General features: G+C 35.4%; 1 protein-coding gene across 2 annotated transcripts in view; it reads left to right on the top strand.

Annotated features, from left to right (window-relative positions):
- LOC5569699 (MKRN2 opposite strand protein) overlaps positions 1 to 6,797 on the top strand; it is a 65,035-nt gene that overhangs the window by 25,175 nt on the left and 33,063 nt on the right. The window contains exon 1 of one of the 2 annotated variants that reach the window (XM_021848162.1): positions 241 to 435. The exons of the other annotated variant lie outside the window; for it this stretch is intronic. The gene's annotated coding sequence lies outside the window, so the exon portion shown is untranslated. Of the gene's footprint in view, positions 1 to 240; positions 436 to 6,797 lie in introns of those variants that run through there. 2 annotated transcript variants of the gene reach the window in all.

Below are 6,797 nucleotides of genomic sequence, written 5' to 3' on the forward strand. Positions count from 1 at the left end.
TATCCTTCGGAAAGGAAATTTTATGAAGTTCGTTAATGAATAATTAGGTATATAAAATATTTATATTGTGTGCTCTCCGGTTTGGTGACGACACGTTCAGCCTGTTCTATCCGTTTTATCACTCATTGAAGCAATGTGAAATATTTCAAGCAAACTTTTTACTCGGATCGAGGCGCACTTTTGACGCTGACTTTTGTCATTGCGTGTCGCTGTCATCATTGTTTTGTTTACCAATCAATCATCATTCGTGTCTGGCTGGCTTTGCGCATGTCAGCTGTTATTTACATACTGTGGTATTCATTGATAAAGTTCTTGGTGTCTACACTGTTTACCGTTAGAAATAACCGTTTTACGCAAAGTGCCGTCTGTTTCTATGAGGTAGACAGTGATTGATCGATTGGATTCAGCTGATTTTGAGGAAAAGTGGCGGAAACGGTATGTGTCTTTGTAGCGGAATATATTGATTTTTCTTGGTTCTATCCGATAAAACAAAATATTGAGGAAACATACGACTGCTACAGCAGTATTATTATACTATACTATAGTATGTAATCCATTTTGAAGCAACATTCAGTAGATATTGTGCAAGATCTTATTAATTGTTGAATATTCAATCCGTAATTCCTTGAAAATATTGCCAGAAAATTCAGCAGTATTAACGTCATAAAACAAAAGGCTCCAACGTCTGAACAACTTTTCACACACAATTTCTCAAACAGGTTGATTTGTATTAGAGGGATGCCAGGTGAAATTAGACCTGTATGAAGTATGCGCATTCTCATTGTTTTAGTATGTTTAATTATAGAAAGTGATTTAGGGTTGGAGTCAGGGTTGGAGTGACTTCTGTAAGCATTAGCCATCGAAGTTCTCAAAAAGCATTACAGTCATACCTCGATATAACGTAACTTTTTCTGGCTCCCATTTATTTTTTGCAGTATTTGTTATGAACGTGATTTATAAACTAATAAAAAAAAAACATTATACTGATCAACTTATTCAATATCGTGACCATCAAGATACAAATTAATATTAACAGGGGAACGCTTGCGAGAAAATAAAATGAATTTGTTTTTGGACACGGAAAAAGTAAATCCATTATTATGAGCCAAAATATCAATGTTATCCAATGCATTTTACATAAAATGACGGATGATTTCTCTATTATTACCACAAATAGAAATAACCTTATCATGAGCAAATTGATAAAATTGACAACCATTTGGAATAACAGAAGAAATATCACTCGTTAATAAATTATACAAAAATGGACTCAAACAAGACCCTTGAGGAAGTCCAAAATAACTATACCGAATAAGTTTAGAAAAACCATCATGAAAAAAATGCATAATTTTAAAAGAAATGAATTACATACAAAAATTGTAATTATATTTGGAATTTTAAAATTATTTAATTTATTCAGGTGAACCCAAACTATTGCACGATTTGCATCATACTGAAGGGTGAACCCAAACTTTTGCACGATGACTTGACTGACTGTTTCATTGATTCAATTCCAGATTTTTCCGCAAAATTTACGTGGGGTCTCTTCAAAGAATATAAGATTACGATTCTAATGACACTTTGATTTAAAATTTTGGTCGATCCAATGCTGAGGAAATTAGAGATGATTTTCCAGTGTGTTTTTTGAAAAATTTCACAATTTCAAGTAAAAATTTAGCATACAAAGTTCAAATAATGTTTTTAGAAAAATACATACAAAGTAAGAATAACTCTTTGCCTTTCGAACGCGGCTTAGAAAGTTTCAATTGGACGTTTAATCACAGAGATATGGACTGAAAACTTTTGCATGTTTTTTAGGGGGTGAACCCAAACTTATGCACGGGAATGTATCTATAGATAAAAAATAAAATTTCGACCATCTTCACAGAATATCATGTCTTTTCTATATTGCCTATATTTCAAAATATCACAAAGAATCGGTGGCTTGTAAAAATTCCAGTTTTTTGGTAATTTCATGGACCACCATTGATTTGGAAATTACAGATTTACGGTAAACTGAATTATATTCCAAGCTTAATTGCTTCGGTAAAATTTACCGATCAATCAGCAATTTCGACAGTTGGTCCTGCTGATCCAGAATACTGATTGATAATTTTGTTCATTACCGAACTCATTACCGACCGTTCAGCTGTTGAGATTTATGATAAATGAATTACCGAAGTCGGTAGTTTTTTCCAAGTGTGCAAGATCTTTATTTGGCCAGCGTGGTTGCAGAAACCGAAATGCTCATTATTCAAAGACGGCTGCATCAAATTGCTTCATTTTTTCACAACATACTCTCATTAATGTATTGTTCCAAAGAGTGAATTTCCGAATACGATTAATATTCTGTATCTTGTGAATATTGGGACCTATCTCAGAGGTAACAGTTGTCTATTCCTGGTGAAGTGTTTTTAGTAATAGATAACGCTAAATCTATCTCTTCTAAAGTAAACAATGTACAAAGCTCTGGAAAATAATTATATTTACTATTATTTTTAAAAGAAGTAGCGCGAGGAACAAAAGCAAGACAAATTTTAAATGGAAATTTACCAATCCTCGGAATATTCTAAAATATTTATAAGGGAACCCAAGTAACAATTTTAGTTTTACGAATTACTTCCAGGGTGCTATAAATAAACGCCCATAAAACCACGGTCAAGGCACTTTTGTCTTCATCGCGTCCCCCAAAACCTCTTGTAGACTAGAGCGTGACTAGTTGGCACACTCTAAAAGAGGCTATGAAGTGTATATTTATGTCACACAAATAAAGCAAAATAGCATTAATGGTAGCTGTTTTGAGGCCACCTGTCCTAGAGGAAAGTCGCTTCATCTTGATAATGATTTTATCATAACTTCGATCTTGCCGGATTTATTCCAACGTAAACAAAACAAAATAAGATTCAAAACACGTCTGTGATAATTTATTTCGTAGTGCTTTTTATTTAAAGTGATTTATCTGGATTTAGTGCTCAAATCATTAGTGCCGAGTGAGATTAACAGTGAAATGTGATGAAAAAGAAGCAACATTGCGTTACCCCTTCTGAAAGTGCTATATTTCTGGTTATTTAGCATTTGCTAAAATAAATCACCAGGCGATGAATAAAACATATTCAGCAGTTCTTGGTTTGTTTCGGCAGTAATTGTACTGAAAATTATATTTGATCAATTTAATCATCATACCATCGCATCTTATGATCAAATTAATGAAGATAATTCGATTCGAAAATAGTTAAATTGTACCAACCGGAGTAAAATTAATATGGCGGAACCATAATTGAAAGTTATCATCGACAAATGCTGTTTTGTCATCATAAATACACAAATGAGAGCACAATGTTATGATTCGGCATTTGTGGGTGTAAAATTGCCTTAATAAATGCTGATTGAAGATGATTCAGCTTTTTTTCGCTTTTTATGGTAGCCAAGCAGCATTCAACAAAGTTTGACAGTTTGGGCGTGTTGTTATGAAGAATATACGCAAAAATAATGAAAATGGATTTTAGTTTCGCATTTTTTCATGAGCATTAAGTGTTTTTGAGTAATTTCGCAACGTGGATTATCATTATTGGTTGGTCTAGTGAGTAATAGATTCGCAATGTTAATGGTGTTATCGCGTCTTGAGTGCCGAAATACTGATCTAACAGGAATAGATAAGGTAAGTTATCAAGATACAAGTGCATGTCAATCAGTTTAAAAGCAGCTTTTATGGCAACAAGGTTTATTATATCAATCTTTTATCATAGCCGTAACAAATAAATGTCATTCAGCCACTACAAGCAATTTCAATGAGGTATTATATGCTGCAATAAAGCTGGTTCTGTAGCCACAAAATTTTGATTTTATATTTTGCCTCTAAAAGGTTTTGAAAACAACTAAGAGCTGACTTACATAATATCATCTTCTCGCAACGGTAAATGTCGCCTCTAGCTACTATAGCATTCACGTAACTGTCATAAAACATTAATAAATCCACACGAATGCCCAATTGCTGTGGAATTGTTACTTGGGAAGTCAAGTGGAAGTCTTTAAAATATCATAATTTCTCAAATTTCTACCTACCGAGCATAAAGAAGAATTTATATCAAGATTCTCCAATTTCTCCAATCATTCCTTTTTTAAATTTAGTAACTCGAGTAAAAATGAGCTTCAGCTTTACAATATGAAAAATAATTTTCCCTTGATCCAATACGGCGAATTTTTTTGAAAACTTCTAATTTATTTTTAAGTGCTATGAACAATTATCATCCTACCAAAATGAAGGACGTATGTTTTTAGTGCAAAAATTGATTTAATCTTTTTACTTTGAGATTTCAGTAAACAATGATTTAATATCTTAGAAAATTGTTTATAATTTTCTAGTGGCGGTAAAGAATAGGGAGTCGATGCCGGTGCGTATTATGGACCTCCTACAGAAAAACATAAAATTAAGACTCAAAGCAACTTTATTCCTATGAAAATCCACCGGGGGAACTTCGATTACATTGTAAGTCAGCAGTTTCAGGCAAAATATTTGGTTTGAGACGCATAACCCAACAAACATTTTAGTGGAATAAGAGTTGAACAAACTACTTTAAAGATTATTTTAGCTGAATAAACTGTTGTTCAGCTACTAATGTTACTTGGGAAATACAGATATTTGAACAGTTTTGTAAATGAAACCACACAAGAGGGTCCATAATACGCATTTCCAGGTGGGTCCATAATAGGCTCGTCGGCAGCGAGCCGGATTACATGGGAATCAAATGGAGGGTCCATAATACGCAACGTCAAACTTGTAAACAATCCTATTATGGACCCCGGGAGGGTCCATAATAGGCATTCGGACAACAGTTTTTCAAATGCATATTTCGCTGGAAAAATCGAATAATTTTGTATGTTTCATAGACGTACTATGAAGTAAAGACATTGAATTTGTTGTTAGACTCCACAAAACGTATATGCGTCTGAGATATCATTGCGGAAAAGCGTCTAGAATGAATTTCAGCTACTAAGGGGTCCATTACTAGCATTGAAACCCTAATCAAAATTAATCAATGAAAAGAAAATTGGATCAGACAATTTTATCCCAGTCCACATTTTTATATAATTATTTATTTATTTAGTTGGTGTTACATCAATTAATTTGATAAAACCTCGTTAACGATGTTTCGCCAATTTACTCGGTCCATGGCTGTGTCTCTCCAACTTCGATTTTGGCCCACGTTCTCCAGTTCTTGTTGCACCTGATCAAGCCACCTCGCTCGCTGTGCTCCCCGCCTTCTTGTGCCAACCGGATTCGACGCGAACACCATCTTTGCAGGATTGTTGTCCGGTAGTCTTGCAACATGCCCTGCCCAGCGCACCCTTTTTATATAAATCAGGAACAAATTTCGTACTACATGTAGAATTACAATTAGAACAAGAAATTTCAATTGTAATAAGAAGATGATCACTACCATTAATAACTCAAATTTATAGTGAACATCATCACAGAATTGGATGATTGCATCATATGGTTTCGTACCCATTCAAAATTAGGGAACAGCTTTGTGAATTACAAATCATTCAATTCACGAAAGCAGCTTTCGTTCAGCGTATTTAACCCTCACCGGAAGTTCATATCGCAATCAGTGCTACATGGTAGTTGCAATCTGAACTAAATAATTGTCCATGTGCAAGTGCATATCCTCCTGAGCAATTTTACCGAAGGCAGCATACTACTATGTGATCGAAACCGCTAGCGCACGCGGTGGTTGAACTAAATTATAACCTATGTGGACCTTGTTCGCAATCTCGAGATTTCCAATTCTTAGCACTTTTGATTGACTTCGGCAGTGGGGTTTTTTGAAAGCTACAGTTTTCATATTCGGACACAGTATGCGTCGTACTGAAGCGCTTCTTATTCCAAAGTTCCAGACAATTCGGCCGTGAAAAACCTCCCATGCCAAAGTGAATCAAGGAAGTGCCCAAGTGGTTCAGCACCCTAAGTATCCCCTAACTGAAATTCATATAGACGCCAGCGCCACGCGGTGGTCTAATTCTGCACTAACTTGTAACCCAAATGGAAGTCCTTATCTTCCGGAGCAACTTTGCAGAAGACGAGATATCGCATAATTAGTGATAATTAATCTTTGAGCTTTTTAGTGGAATACCTATAAGTAAATGAAAAACCGAATTTAGTACTGTGCCATTTAATTCCACTAGAGTTTGTATCCTTTGACAGATACGCGTATTTCGACCTCAACTGTCGAAGGCCGTCTTCAGTGTCGTGTACTAGACTCGACACTCGACACTAGACTCGAAGTTGTGTCTAGTACATGACACTGAAGACGGCTTTACAGTTGAGGTCGAAATACGCGTATCTGTCAAAGGATACAAACTCTAGTGGAATTAAATGGTATAGTACTGAATTCGGCCCTACCGGAAGTTCGTATCGAAGCTAACGCTAATGCCCTGATCTGATACTGAACTAAATTGTAACTCAAGTGGAAGTCCTTATCGTTTTGAGCAATTTTGTCGAATTCTCACGTGGTTGTCGAGTTCTGAACTAAATTGTAATCCATTCGGAAATGTTTAGTGCCCGAAGCAAGTTCGCTGAAGACAGTAAGTTTCCAAATGGTCTGCATATCGACCAATTTGATGATGACTGCAGCTCTTCGTGTATACTGTATTTTCACATGTCCCCATCGTAGCCGACTCCCGGTGGCCACTAGCAACGGAACCGGTATTGAAGCGATGTTCTGTAATCTTGAGAAGCATATCTTTCGAATGAGGTAAATAATTCATTTGTTATTTCGATGATTCATAAGGGTACA

This window comes from Aedes aegypti, chromosome 2, assembly GCF_002204515.2.
Source record: "Aedes aegypti strain LVP_AGWG chromosome 2, AaegL5.0 Primary Assembly, whole genome shotgun sequence".
Taxonomy (NCBI): Eukaryota; Metazoa; Arthropoda; class Insecta; order Diptera; family Culicidae; genus Aedes; species Aedes aegypti.